This window comes from Carettochelys insculpta, chromosome 2 (assembly GCF_033958435.1).
Source record: "Carettochelys insculpta isolate YL-2023 chromosome 2, ASM3395843v1, whole genome shotgun sequence".
Lineage (NCBI taxonomy): Eukaryota > Metazoa > Chordata > Testudines > Carettochelyidae > Carettochelys > Carettochelys insculpta.
This window is the reverse complement of record NC_134138.1, coordinates 22,752,624-22,767,602: the sequence shown is the minus strand read 5'-3', so window position 1 is coordinate 22,767,602 and position 14,979 is coordinate 22,752,624. Positions and strand designations below refer to the sequence as shown.

General features: G+C 49.5%; 1 long non-coding RNA gene across 12 annotated transcripts in view; it reads left to right on the top strand.

Annotated features, from left to right (window-relative positions):
- LOC142009119 (uncharacterized) overlaps positions 1-14,979 on the top strand; it is a 267,936-nt gene that overhangs the window by 234,938 nt on the left and 18,019 nt on the right. The gene's annotated exons all lie outside the window — the stretch shown is intronic.

The window sequence follows — 14,979 nt, the reverse complement described above, 5'->3', positions numbered from 1 at the left end:
TTTAAAAACCAAGCAGACCAGTTTTGACTTGGATGGCAAGACGCTGAGGATAGTGTTTGAGTAGGGGAGCGATGGAGTCATGTACAGGAGAAAAGGCTGGCATGGGCATTCATGTCTTCATGCTTGTTTCTCAGACTAGTTTTGTGTTGTTCACCAGTTGTGATTTGAATCTCTGTATTTTGTAAGTGTCCCTGCCTGTTCTACCTCTAGAGCAGTGTGGCAGGATCCAGTTTATAACTGTTCCCTGTAGTAATATAAGCGGGAAGTTAACTTTATCCCATAATGGGATATGCTCAAGGTTTTAGCACCAATTCAGCATAAAATATGCACTGTTGTGTCTGACCCTTGCTGCAAAAATAAACCGTGCTGTTACCAGCTCAGGGGACAACTGTGTTCTAACAGGGTCCCCGATTCGTTACGTAGATGCGTCTGCCTGTGAAGCAGAGATTGCCCACAGAAGCTTATGCTCCAAAATACCTGTTAGTCTATAAGGTGCCACAGGACTTCTTGTTGGTTTTGAAGATATCGAATCACTCAGCTACCTCTCTGATACATGTCAAATTAGAGATTCTCCCAGGCAATAAGATCTGGACTTTCTGGAAAGCAAAATGTTTTATGTTTTTTGGGTTTTTTTTGTGTGAAGGCAATAGAGCTGGTTCCACTTGCAGCATATTTGCAGTGGGAAGAGTCAGCCTCAGTGAATACATGACTATGACTCTCGAACCCGAAGGGTTATAATGGCAAAGACCCACTTTGTCATGCATCTGATGAAGAGGGTCTTTGCCCACAAAAGCTTATGTTCCAAAATACCTCTTAGTCTATATAGTACCACAGGACTACTTGTTTCTAATTTGACATGTTAGCCTGTTGCAGTGATGATAAAAAATGAGCTTTTAAAGAGCTGCTAAAAGCTCTTTGCACGTTGCTTGGTGGAAATACTGCAGGGTAAGGGTGTGGAAATCCCAGCCCCACCCACCTTCACCTTTTTGGGTATTCTCTGTGGTGGAGAGGATTCCAACCGGAAGTCCCTTTCTGGTGCTTCCCCTGTGCACTTTCAGAGGTATAGTTATTCAAATAAGGCTCAGAGGCGTGTCACCCTGCTGCACAGTGCAGCTATGAGTTTGAGGTGGCTAATCAAAGGGGCTTTCCAGTCGCATAGGCCATTATTAGTAAGTTAGCGCTTAAATATGTCTGTGGGTTAAATCTGCGAACTGCAAATGGCTTCCACAAACGGCTGCTCAGCTCTGTAAATAATAGACTCCCCTTGCAAAGTTTCCGAGAAGCGTAACAACTTCCCTAAATAGTTTTACCCTTGTAAATTCTCATCTGTTCCTTTGCACTGAGAAGTTTTGAAAACAGCCTGAAGCTAGTGCACACTGTCTCTCTGAAAGGCTGTGCAAGAGTGGAGGACAAGATTTCTCCATGAAGGCTCTGTGGTTTTGGTGGCTGGCTAGTGGATATAATTAGAACAGTTTGAATGACTCATATATAGTGTGTTTCAGGGTGGCCAAACTTTCTGACCCTCTGAGCCGCATACAACAGTCTTGAGAAGTTTGCAAACCAGGGCATGCTGCCCTGGCTTCAGCCCTAGCAGGCATGTCCCAGAGGGCTGGAGCCCAGAGGGTCTGCTGGGGAGAAGCTAGAGAAGACACATGGGGTCATGTCCCCCCTGTCCCCCCATATTTTGGCCAGTGTTCGGTGGCTTCACTCGATTACATGGTGTGGCCAGTCCCCCACCCTGCATGACAGCTGCTGGAGCAAACAGCTGGGAGCTGCAGGGAGAGCTGCTGCTTTTGCTGCCACCTCTGCCCCCAGAGGTAAGGCAGTGGTTTCTCCCTGCAGCTTCCAGCTATTTTCTACTGCCTCTCCATGCAGCTGTAATACCTGGGAGCTGCAGGGAGGAGCCCTAAGGATAAAGCCGGGGTGAGGCTGACATGAGGAGATGTGACTCAAATCGTTGGCAGGGGGCAAACCTTTAAGTTGTGCCCCTCCCTCCAGTTTCAGGAGGTTCCAATGGTATCTAGCAGAAGCCCCACCGCAGGGTTGAAGCCTGGAACACCTTTCCTCCCAGGCTTGTGGGCAGAGGTGGAGGTGCTCCAGCCATAAAAGAGCCACAGTTTGACCACCTCCATATAGTTGTAGGAAATGACAAGCTGCCATCCCAGGTGAGGATAATATTTTCTAAAGTACCGAAGTCCCCTTTTCAAAAATGAACATGGTTTCTAAATTACATGGGCCCTTTAGCAAAGGATATTTTGGTTCCTAAATCACTTAGATCTTTTTGAAAGTATCCCCCCTCACCTTTACTCTAACGTGTGCAGTATTCTGCTCCAGCCAGATGCAAATGCAGTCTCCGGCACAAGCAGTAGTTTGGTTACATGGTGCTTTTTATCCCAGGATTTCAAGGCATTTTACAGAGCCTGGTACGGTAAGTACTGTCATCCCCAATTTACTACTGGTTAATCTGAGGCTCTGCAATAGAGAAAAGAGACCAGAGGCTAAATTCAAGCTGCCTGTTCTACACATCACTGCTGCCTGCACCAGCAGAGCTCCCGGTGTCAGAGTCCCCTGTTATGCCAGAGGGAGGTTTGTGGAGAAAAGGGTGCAGGCACAGAACAGCCAAGAGATACTGGTGCCTAGCGCTGGTTGTTTGCTTTACAAAAGCTGGCTGCATAAATCTGACCGTACTGAGTGTGTCTTTGTGTTTTGACGTTGAAGGCCCTCAGGAAACCGAGCACCATTTCTCCTTCTCTCAGGGGTTGCTACAAAGTTGACTGCTCAGTTTTAATGCACCTTGCTTTGACTCTACCTGCGCACTCCGCTTTTTAGAAGAGGGGCTTCTTTCCATCCCTTGGCTAGACACCGCAGGGAGCTGCAGCAGAATTTGATGCAGGATACTGCTCTCCGAATTGTCCAAGTTCTCCTTTAACCCACGTGCTAGTCTGACCCATTGTCTACCTTCTCCCTGTGTGCTGAGCCTGTGCTCTTTGATTGCGGCTTCCTCCTGGATTCCCGCCAGTCTACAGAGACTTCCTGTTTTATGGGGTTGCAGATGTATGATCATTACCCACTTGTAGCCTCATCACTTCAAGTCTCTGTCCTTCCTTCACTGGAACTCCTCAGTCACTTCCCCCTCTGTTTCATTTGTTTTGCTCTCCCTTTCTTACCTCCTGTGCCTTCCATTGATCAGGATGAAAAATGCTCTACAGTAGGATGGTTGCATGAAAAGGCAGGTGGAGTTAGGTTTGCAAGGGGATTTATCAGTCAGTCAGTCGGATTTGAATAATAATGTGACCTAGCCTGGTATGTGCAGAATTGGGGTCTTCATCCTTTCGCTCCTGTAGAAATGCTGACACCCCAGAGAGCTGTGAGTGATATTATTTTAAGCGAGACCTTTGAGGACCTCTCACCAGGAGACAGACCCAAGCTCTGTGCAGCCACCTAAAAGGAAGAAATTAGCGTTCGGAACTGAGGAGCTCTGTGAGTGTCTCGGAACAGAAACCGAGCTGTGTGTGGGGAAGAGAGGAAGAGAGTTGTATTGGGTGTTGTTTGCAGGGCCCTGTCTCCAGTAGAAGCATTTATTGGTATAAGAATTCCAGTGGTGGGCCCCCTGTCGCCTGTTGGGATTCTGAATCTGGCCTACAAGAGGTTCTGTTCCTGCTCGTTTCCACCCTGCGTTGTTTTTTTCCTACCAGCGTTACTCAAGTGAGGGCATGCTAAGTAAGGTGCGTGTTGATTGCGCACAACATAGCCTGCAAGAGCCGTGTGCTCCCTCTGCAGCCAATCGAAGCGCTGCTATGGTTCAGGGGGCACACCCTGCAAATTCTAGACACACAAGCCCAGTTTGCAAAACCCGCCTGTTGCCAGAGACCGTCTTGGTTATGACGATTTTACAGCCCACTGAGCTGAAGGAGGCCACTCCTGCGGCCCCCTCGCTGGCCTAGGTTGCCCTGCAGTATCCTGTGTTGGCAAAGCTACCAGGAGGCCACCCCCATTCCCCTCCCTGCGCCCTGCAAGAAAAGCACAGTTTTGCCATTATAACAGCATCTACACTAGCACCCGTCCTGCAACCGCCCCAGGGCCTGCATTTTGGGGGCCCCGCATTTCAGACATTCAGGGGTCCTGGCACCGGCAGCAGGGTTGGGACCAACACACACACACAGGCCCCCAGCATGGCACTGACTTCTTTTTTTTCCTTGCCTGCAACCCTTCCATGCTGAGGCTACTCAGTCTCTGCTCTGCTGGATCCCAGTCAGTCGCTGGTTGGCTGCCAGTGGGTGCTAATGCTCCCCATATCCCATCCACTAGTGCCATTCCAGCTGCCTGTGCAGAGCAGGCTGATCCTGGTCTTGCCCTTCCAGGCTTCTTCCTCAGAGGGACAGACAGACCCTTCCCTTTTCCAGGAGTGGGACCCTCTGTCAGGCCAGCTGTGCTGCACAGGAGCCCCCTCCTAGTACAGGTTAGTGCCAGCTAGTCTCCGCCTCCCAGCGCTGGTGTCCCCTCGCACCCCATCCCACACCTCACCTTCCACTGTCTTTTCTCCCCTCTCCCAGCACTGAGTGTGAGTGGGGAGGGGGTGTGAAGTCCTTGCCACCAAGCTTCACCCTTATCACCCCCTGCTTCAGGGTCCCCCTTGCTTTTTTCAGCTCTCCAGCAGCAGGCTCCAACCTTGAGGTTCCCCTTCACACAGTACCAGGACCTAGTGTCTTGCTACACCCTGGCCCGCACCCCACCCCCTCCACAGACTGGCAAATTACAGAAGAACCGTGGCGGGTTTCTACTGACACCCACCGTTCGATGAGCTGTAAACCGAACCTTTCTGAATTGCTTACATAAGAAAGAGTCCGGCGGCACCTTAAAGATAATAAGACAAAAGATATCATACTTCCCCTATATAAAACTATGGTACGCCCACATCTCGAGTACTGCGTGCAGATGTGGTCTCCTCACCTCAAAAAAGATATATTGGCATTAGAAAAGGTTCAGAAAAGGGCGACTAAGATGATTAGGGGCTTGGAAAGGGTCCCATATGGGGAGAGGCTAGAGAGACTGGGACTTTTCAGTTTGGAAAAAAGGCGATTGAGGGGCGATATGATAGAGGTATATAAAATCATGAATGGTGTGGAGAAAGTGAATATAGAAAAATTATTTACCTTTTCCCATAATACAAGAACTAGGGGACACCAAATGAAATTGATGGGTAGTAGGTTCAAAACTAATAAAAGGAAATTTTTCTTCACACAGCGCACAGTCAACCTGTGGAACTCCTTGCCCGAGGAGGCTGTGAAGGCCAGGACTCTATTAGGGTTTAAAAAAGAGCTTGATAAATTTTTGCAGGTCAGGTCCATAAATGGCTATTAGCCAGGGATAAAGTATGGTGCCCTAGCCTTCATAACAAGGGCAGGAGATGGATGGCAGGAGATAAATCACTTGTCTTCTGTTCTCCTTCTCTGGGGCACCTGGCATTGGCCACCGTCGGCAGATGGGATGCTGGGCTTGATGGACCTTTGGTCTGACCCAGTATGGCCATTCTTATGTTCTTATGTTCTTATGTGTTTTTGGGCATAAGCCTTGGTGAGGTACAACTCACTTCCTCAGACACTAGAAGCAAAAGGAGGACAGGAATGGTGACAGCGAAAGAAAGACTGGCATAGAGAGATGGGAGTGTTAACATCTGAATTCCTGGGAATGCAGTCATCTGAGATCCAAATTTGGGGACATATGTGTGTCCCACTGGTCCCCCAGTTACAGGCTGCCTCCTCCCACCACAAAACAACCTGCTCCCTTCTGTACCAGCGAGAGCAAGGTACTCAGTGTCTGAATGAATCACAGACATACCTCATTGTCTTCACTGAACTAGGTGGTGTGCATGCACCCCTCCCTCAGTTAACATATCTAAAGATAAGTCAATCACATCACAACCCCATTAGATGAAGCAAGTTTTGGAATAGAAACCGCCTGGAGAGTGCTAGGATTTGTGACTCATGGGGGCTGGCAGTTTGACTTTGATGAGTGTTTTGGGGAGGGGAGGGGCGAATTAGGCATGTGAATGCATCCTGAGCAGGGAGCAGGTGTGGGGGGGTACACTGGGTGGGGGGGTGTACTGTGTAATGCAGTCTGCATGTCTGGGAGCGGATAGGAGGCCAGGAATGAGTTGCACAGGGGATAGGGAGCTCTGCTCATTGATGAAGGTGCGTTGTCTCCCCCTCCCCCAGTTGCCTGCATAAAAAATAAGAGGGACCCTATATAAGTGATTTACCCCAGGCCCAGCACGTCCCCACCCTGTAGGGCTGTCCTTGCTAGAGCCTTCTGCCAGCTGGGGATTATGCCTTGTCACACGACTCAGTGACAGCTCTGCTGGCGGAAGTTAGTAGTGTAGATGTGGTCTCAGAAACAACACCAGCACCTGTAGAACAGAATCCAGGGTGCAAGCAGGGTACTGGCAGGGCTGCCGTATTCACAGGTAGCCTGCAGGGCATGCTGCAAGAATCAGCTTTGCACAGGGGCTTTGTCAAGGAATGTTGCTTCAGGCAGTTTTTAGGGAAGGCGGTGAGTATGTTCCTTGTGCTCTGAAGTTTTATTAGTCTCAGAGCGGTAGCAGTGTTAGTCTGCACTTCCACTAATGTGATATATGCCAGCAATGCCCCTCTGCTATATATATTGGACAAACTGGGCAATCATTTTGCCAACGAATGAATGGACACAAATCAGACATTAGGAATCTGAGTACACGTAAGCGAGTAAGTGAGCATTTCAGCTTTGCAGGAGACCATATTCAACACTTAACGGTGTGCATTTTACAACAGTGAGCTGTTAACACCGGATTACAAAGGGGGACATCTGAATTGGAATGCATTCTCAAGTTTGATACCTGTCACCTCGGACTCAACAAAGATATCAATTATCTTACGCATTACAGGGACAATTTCCCCACCTTTGATATTTGCAGTGACTGCAGGCATCCCACTTCATAGGCGCATGCGGAGACTCTGTTCCCCGGACCCCTTTCTGCCCTATCTAGCTGATTGGTCAGTTTTTCTCTTTGGTTTGTTTTTTTTTCCCTATCTTTTTTTAATTCTCTTTCTCTAGGTTCTCAGTTATCAGTATTCTCCAGATCTGGAGAAGTGGGCCTGTCCCATGAAAATTCATCACCTAATATTGTTAGACTTTAAGGTGCTACAGGACTGCTTTTTTGTTTTGTAAAGTTTAATCAGTACCTGCTGTCTGGGGTGCAGATTGCTTTGGTATTAACTCTTAAATGTCTTGTCTGAGGTTTCTAGATATTAGGAGAGGTGCCTTTTGCGGGCTGGTATTATAAATCTACATAAATAACCAATACGAGATAGAGAGGATAGACCAGGTCAGGGGTTCCATTCTTGTGCTCGTTCAGTGTGACACAATTCTGTGCTGCTTAACAGGAGTCTGGGCCTCTGGGGTGTGCAAGAAGGTTTCAGGGGATCCGCCAAACAGGGCCGGTGTTAGACTTGCTGGGGCTGAGGATAGGAAGCTGAAACCCCGTCACATGGGGATGAAGCCCTGGCCCTGAACTCCAACACCCAGGGCTGAAGCGAAAGCCTGAACAACTTGGCTTGCTACGCAGTAATGCCGGTCACTGGTGTTGTGTGCAAAAAGCCAGTAGTTGTGGCAGCACGGAGTTTTTCTAGCATGTTGGGGAAAGAGGGGGACTCAGAAAGAAAAAGACTGAACCATAATGAAATCTAGTTGTGCTGTAGCACATAGTGGTGAAAGCAGTAAGTCCAACTCACTTATATTGAGAGGTTGAATTCATAAATGCAGAGTATATTTGAATCATGTTGATTTTAAGCAGTTGCTGTAGTGTGAAACCTTGACATTGACAAGTCAGCAGCGGTACACCTTAAGCTGAGTCAGTTGTAAGGGAATTGACAGGCTCAGAGAATACTCTGGACACTGTCTTTGAAATACCCAGAATGTACCAAGGCCCCCAGCCAAAGTTGCAGAGTCTTGTCTAGTCTGTCTTCTCATGTTTTGTCTGGTTTTGGGAGGTTTTATCCTGCCACCCATCCTCATAGCATCTGAGCAAACAGGACTGGTCACAGGACTGAGCTCCAGGGCTTCCAAAAAGGGGCAGGGCATTGGGTGGAAGGGGTGGAGCTAAAGGGCACTCAGCTGCTCCTGGACCAAGCCACACCTCCCCTACCCAGCCCTCAATGCTGCCTGGAGTACTCTGTGAGGAATTTGGGAAGCAATTTAAAAGGTTCATGGCCCTGCTAAACCACAGGGCAACCCCCCACCCCCCATCAGTGCCCCACCAGGTGCCTTCCTGTGATCAATACCAATAGCAAAGTCCCTAGTGGACTTCATGGAGGTTCTGGTTTGTCTCCCTTTCTGAGCATCAAGCGCTGTTTGCAGTGAGGTAAGGCCTTTGTCTGCCTGGTTTTTGTTGAAATGTTCAGTGCACTTTTCCCCTGGGGTGAGCTTGGACATAACCTGTCAGTCTGCATGAGAGTTCTCCTTGCATAGGGTAGGGCCTGGTTGAAGGTAGGTGGTTAGAAGCTAAATCACCATGTTCTCTGCCATTTAGCCAATTGCAAGGCACAATGGGTGAAATCGTGTGCTCCATTGGGTCAATGGCAAAACCCCACTGGACTTCAGTGGGGCCAGGATTTCACCTAGTAAGGTGTCCCCAGTTTTGGCCCCAGTGAGGGCTGCCCGTTAAAGCTGAGAGGAAGGATTCATGGACTCCAGGCCCAGAATGGAACATTGCAATTTTCTAGTTTGACGAGAAAACTATATAACATAAGCCAGAGAATTTCTCCAAAATAAACCAGTGGTGCATGGCTTGGATCACTCTGGGGAGAGGGGTGAGTTGACACTGCTGTGTTTCTGATTAATCTCTATGGCTAGGTCTTCTAGTGCTAGCTGTACCTCAGGAGAGGGCAGCCATGCTGTAAGATATCAAGCCACTGTGTCCACACTGATACTTCATTTAATTGTGTGCATGCCTGGGACTTGGCGGCATAGTAGGCATCCTTCAGTCTGCGTAGACTATGGATCGCGCCCTTTATAGTTTCAATTGAGGACTTCATTTACAGCGTCTACTGTGACTATGAAGACCCACATGAGAGTGACAGTCCTTGCTGCATCTCTTGCAGATGTGGTGGGTGTCTGGCAAGTCCTTAGTGTGCTTTCTGTGCACTTGCTTCTCCTCTGCTAGCTGTCTGATCCTCAACTCGCCCTTCTGAAGGCCCTTGTGTAACCCCTGCCTCCATCTGCTGCGGTCGTCTGCTAGTTCTTCCCAGTTGTCCAGCTGGATATCTACCTCTCTGAGGTCTCTCTTGCAGACATCTTTGTAGCGCAACTGGGGGCGTCCGGGAGGTCTTTTGCCAGAGGCTAGCTCACCATACAGGATGTCTTTTGGAATCCTTCCATCATTCATCCTGTGGACGTGGCCAAGCCAGCGGAGCCAACGCTGCCTGAGGAGGGTGTGCATGGTTGGGATTCCAGCTTGCTCGAGGACGGCGGTGTTGGTCGCTCTGTCCTTCCATGATATTCCAAGGATGCGCCTGAGGCAGCACAAGTGGAAGGTGTTCAGCCTCTTTTCCTGGCAGGCATACAGGGTCCAAGTCTCGCTGCCATAAAGGAGGGTGCTGAGGATGCAGGCTCTGTAGACTTGCATTTTGATGTGAGTGTACAGCTTGTTGTTATTCCACACTCTCTTGCTGAGTCTGGACAGAGTTGTGGCCGCTTTTCCGATCCTCCTATTTAGCTCAGTGTCCAACGACAGGGTATCAGTGATGGTGGACCCGAGGTACACGAACTCGTGGACGACCTCTAACGTATAGTTGTCAATGCTGATTGATGGGGATTCAGCAGCATCCTGACCGAGTACGTTTGTCTTCTTTAGGCTGATGGTAAGCCCAAAGTCCTTGCACGCTTTGGAGAACTGATCCAGCAGTTTTTGAAGCTAGTCTTCTGTGTGAGACACTACAGCAGCATTGTCTGCGAACAACATGTCTCTGATGAGGACTTCCCGCACCTTAGATTTAGCTTTCAGCCTTGCAAGGTTAAACAGTTTCCCATCAGATCTTGTGTGCAGCAAGATGCCCTCTGTTGAAGATCCAAAGGCATGCTTCAGGAGGAGTGCGAAGGAGATCCCGAACAATGTAGGAGCAAGCACGCATCCTTGTTTGACGCCGCTTCTGATTCTGAAAGCATCCGATAATGCGCCGTCATATTGGATGGTTCCTCTCATGTCTTCGTGGAACGACTGGATAATCTTGAGTAACCGTGGAGGACAGCCTATCTTGTGGAGCAGTTTGAACAGACCATCCCTGTTGACCAAGTCAAAGGCCTTGGTCAGGTCGATGAAGGCTATGTAGAGTGGCTTCCTCTGCTCCCTGCACTTCTCCTGCAGCTACCTTAGAGAGAAGACCATGTCAACGGTAGACCTCTCTGCACGGAACCCGCACTGCGATTCAAGGTACACCCTCTCAGCAATCTTCTGGAGTCTGCCAAGGATGACGCAAGCGAACAGGTTACCAATGACGCTTCGGAGGGAGATTCCACGGTAGTTGTTGCAGTCGCTTCTGTCTCCTTTGTTCTTATACAATGTTACAATGTTAGCGTCACGCATATCCTGTGGAACCTCACCCTCTTTCCAGCACAGGCACAGTAGCTCATGTAGGGGTTCCAGGAGTGTGCCCGTGGCACACTTGATTACCTCTGGTGGTATACCATCCTGACCAGGGGCCTTTCCTGCTGCAATGCTGTCGATGGCTCTCTTCAGTTCATCCACAGTCGGTTCTTGATCCAGTTCGTCCATTACTGGTAGGAGCTCAACAGCATCGAGGGATACGTCAACCACAACGTTCTTGCGTGAGTACAGCTCGGAGTAGTGCTCAACCCAGCGCTCCATCTGTTTGGCTTTGTCAGTGATGACTTCACCAGATTTGGATTTCAGAGGTGCCATCTTGTTCTGGGTGGGTCCTAATGCCTTCTTCATACCCTCATACATTCCTCTGAGATTACCAAAGTCAGCACAGGTCTGGATGCTGCTGCATAGCTGGAGCCAGTGGTTGTTGGCACAGTGCCTGGCTGTCTGCTGTACTGTTCTTCTGGCCGCTCTAAGTGCTTGCTGAGTACTCTGGCTCGGTGAGCGTTTGTACTCAGGAGTGCAGCGCGCTTCTTTTCAATGACTGGAATCATCTGATCAGAGTTAGCTTCGAACCAGTCGTTCGTGTTTCTAGCTCTTCTTCCAAACACCAACAAGGCCATGTTGTAAACTGTATCCCTTAGATGTTGCCATTTGGATGTCACATCGGCGCCCCCAGGACCACTGCGCAGATTTTTCTGGGGGGTGTCTCTGAACTTTTCAGCTTTCTCCGAGTTTGCAGTCTTTCTGGCGTCAATGCGGGGCCTTCCAGCAGGTTTAGAGCGGTACAGCTTCTTGGGTCTCAGCTTGAGCTTGGAGCAAACTAGCGAGTGATCTGTATCACAGTCAGCACTATGATAGCTGCGTGTCAGAATGACGTTTTTGAGGTTATTATGCCTAGTGATGACCACATCTAGTTGATGCCAGTGCTTCGAGTGTGGGTGTCTCCACGACACTCTGTGCTGTGGCTTTGTTTGGAAGAATGTGTTTGTGATGCAGATATTGTGGTACATGCACAGTTCAAGGAGACGCTGTCCATTGTCATTCATTTTTCCTGCACCGAAGTGTCCTAAGCAGGAAGGCCATGAGGCCCAATCAGCTCCAACTCTTGCATTGAAGTCACCCAAGATGTACAGTTGTTCGTGAGCAGGTATTTGCGCTACAGCAGCACTAAGCACGTCATAGAACTTGTCTTTTACTTCTGGTGTGGTGTACAGGGTTGGAGCTTGGCGTCGTGCATCCCGTGATTCTCAGTGCTGCAGTGATCTGCGCCCTCTGTTAATTATTTCACAGAAAATTGTGGGAGAATTTTCCTGCCCTTCCTGGGCACACAGGGAATTGTGGGAAGGCACTGAAGGCCTAGCAGTGCTCAAGTGGTGTTAGCACACAGCTACGCTGCAGAATGGGCATGTTCGTGTCTGATGAGTTGTACCAACGCCATCTCTGGCCTGAACTCTTTGGCCTTGGCCATGCTAGTCCCTCCTTTCAGAAGGGCTCTGGGAATGTGGCACTTTGGAATATGCTAATGAGGAGATGCTGTTTCTGGATGGGAAGAAGCAGCTTTCGAAATCGAGGCCATTTTGAAAGGCCCCCAACTATACAAGCAGTGTGCGTTGCAAAACCAGCAGTTGCAAACCCCACGTGGCTGTCATTATGCTAATGAGGTATTGCATATTCCTGGTAGTGCCTCATTAGCATATTCCAAAGTATCACATTGCTATAGCCCTTCCAAAAGGGAGACTAGTATGGCCACGGCCTTTGTGGGGCTAGCTGACACCAACTTGAAAGCACCACCCCTCTCAAGGGAAGGGCTCTTACATGTAGGCAGGACTCAAGCTAAGGCAGTGCTCCAACTTGAACTCAGGTGAAATGTGTGTGAAAAGAAGCCCTCCGAGTCCCTCCTCTTCCTGCTCTTTGGGTGAAATTTCTGCCCCTGAGGCTGTGCACATATTTTGTGCTGGTGCTCTACATGGAGATGAGTTACCCCCTCTCGAAAGGCTCTGTAATTATGCCATGAGCCCGAGTCACTTTTCGTATGTGGGCTTCCGGCTACTCCCCTTCGTAGGGAAAACCATTCTCCTAGCATTGTGCAGTAGAAGTCCCAAGCGCCTGTTCTCACTGGAGTGTGTTTAGCTTCTTTACTGCACCACAGTATTCGTTTTACATGGAGGCATGCGACCAATGTTTAGGAGCCCAAGCTGTGCAGGCTCAGTGCAGAGAGGCTCCCCCAATCACAACTTTGGCTTCAAAACCCAGCCTGGCTCCAGGACACTTTTTGTGGAATGGAGCCCAGGAGTTCATGGAGATGAACATTCTGTAGCAGCCCCCTCCACCGCTTTGTTCTGCATTCCCGGGGCAGCTGTGTTAGTCTGTATCCCCAAAAACAACAAGAAGTCCTGTGGCAGCTTGCAGACTTACAGATCTTCTGGAGCATGAGCTTTCATGGTCAAAGACCCGCTTGCACAGGGTGGCATTTGCCAAAGTAGGTCTTTGCCCATGAAAGCGTATGCTCCAATCTTTCTGTTAGTCCATCAGGTGTCACAGGACTTCTCATTTTTAAGGCTTGCAGAGGTTCCCCTGTCCTGGCTTGCTGCAATACTTGTTTCTCCAGTCTGCTCTGTTAAAGAGAGAAGCAGTGCCCGATTCAAGGTGCTAATTTTTATTTTTATGTTACCCTAATCCTAAAATGTGCAGCAGCTCTTTGTGAGAAGTGACAGCCAATTACTTTATGCAAACGCAGGCGTTTTCTGCTGCTTCTAATTGAATACAGCGAGCAGCTGACTTCACAGATGGTAGCAGAATCGATGGAGCTTTCAAGGGTACCACACAGTAGCATGCACTCAGAAAGAGACGCAAAGCACCACTTTCGTTATGCTTCAGGTTGTCCCTTTGGTTTCTTCCCCGCCCTCTGATTTCACATTGAGAAGGCTGGTGAGGCGAGGGCATGACAGAGAAAGAAACTGAGACTTCATAAGGATCATCTCAGGACATAGTGGTCTCAGAAAGGTGGAAAATATTCTGGTTAGGGGGCTGAGTCCAGCTGCAAGAACCTAGCATCTCTCTCTTTCCCCCCCCCCCCCAACACCCCCCCCTTGTTTCCAACTGGTGCGTCCCCGCCCATCCAGAGAAGCAGCCTGCTTATGCTTGTGTCATATTTGAGCGAAGATGCCAGTGGGCATTGAGCTGTTACTGTTACAGCAGCACAGTGTGTATTTTTACACTCCCGGAGATGTGTTGTCAAGCCTGCTTCATGCTAGGAATACCAGTGAAGGGGAAAGAGAGTGACTTGGCCTGCTTGCTGAGCTTGGAGCGCTCCTGGGAGCATTCGGCATGTGGGAGGGTAGGGGAAGGTAGGACAAGGGCTTGTATACGGTACACACTCGTGTTTGCAGTATGTTAGAAGGCAGCAGCCTCTCTTGGCAAAACTAACTTGTCATTGGTGGCTGCAGTGTGGGCAGGGCAGTGACACTTCTACCTTTTCTGCCATCGAACCCAGTTCTGAATTCAGGGTCTAATTCAATATGTCCCTTTCCTCCTGCTCCAGGCCAGGCCTTACAGGGCTTGATGCTGCTTTCCTGCATTTTCCTGTTCCGAAGGATGTGTGGGGGCTAGTGCATGGGGGCTAGTGCATGGTAGGAAATGTTACTGTTCACTGGCGCTGAGCTCGGGAGAGAATGAGAGCAGCAGTGTTGTTGCGACAAAATTGGCAGAATTTTAAAATACCGTGGACACAGGACCACCCCACTCCACAATCAGGTGTCGTCCACCCCAGCAGCTGCAACCTGTCAACAACGCAGCAGTGCAGCGACACACCAGTGTTTGCAAAATGTGGACAACAGCAGCATCTTTCTCACCCTGGGTCTGTCTTGTCCCTATCTTGTAAGCGCTTCCTGCATACTGGGCACAGTACAAACCCTGTGAGACATGAGCCGTGATCTCAGCTGCCTCTACTGGAATACAAACCAGGGGCAGGGAGGGAGGAGGGCCTGGACCTCCACCCCCACAAGGGGTGGGTCCAAGGGCACGGCTTGGAACATTCAGCCCCGCCCCCACACTCTCTCTGAGCTGCCTGCGGAGTGGCTCACAGCCTGGGGCAATTCCGCCCCTGGTCAGGCCTCCAAATCGTAAGAATAAACTCTCAATGGTAATGCAGGAAATGTTGTGGCATTCTGCTGATTGGTGCAGTCGAGGCCCTGCGCCTCTCTTTTCATTTTTGCCTTGTGTGAATCATTTCTGAGGCTTTGGGTCAAAGGAGAGGAAATAGCACAAGGCAGAAAAAGGCAAAGAGCTTTCTTTAAATCAGCAGGTCCAAGGGCAACCTTAGAGATGGCGGTAGATAGCAAACA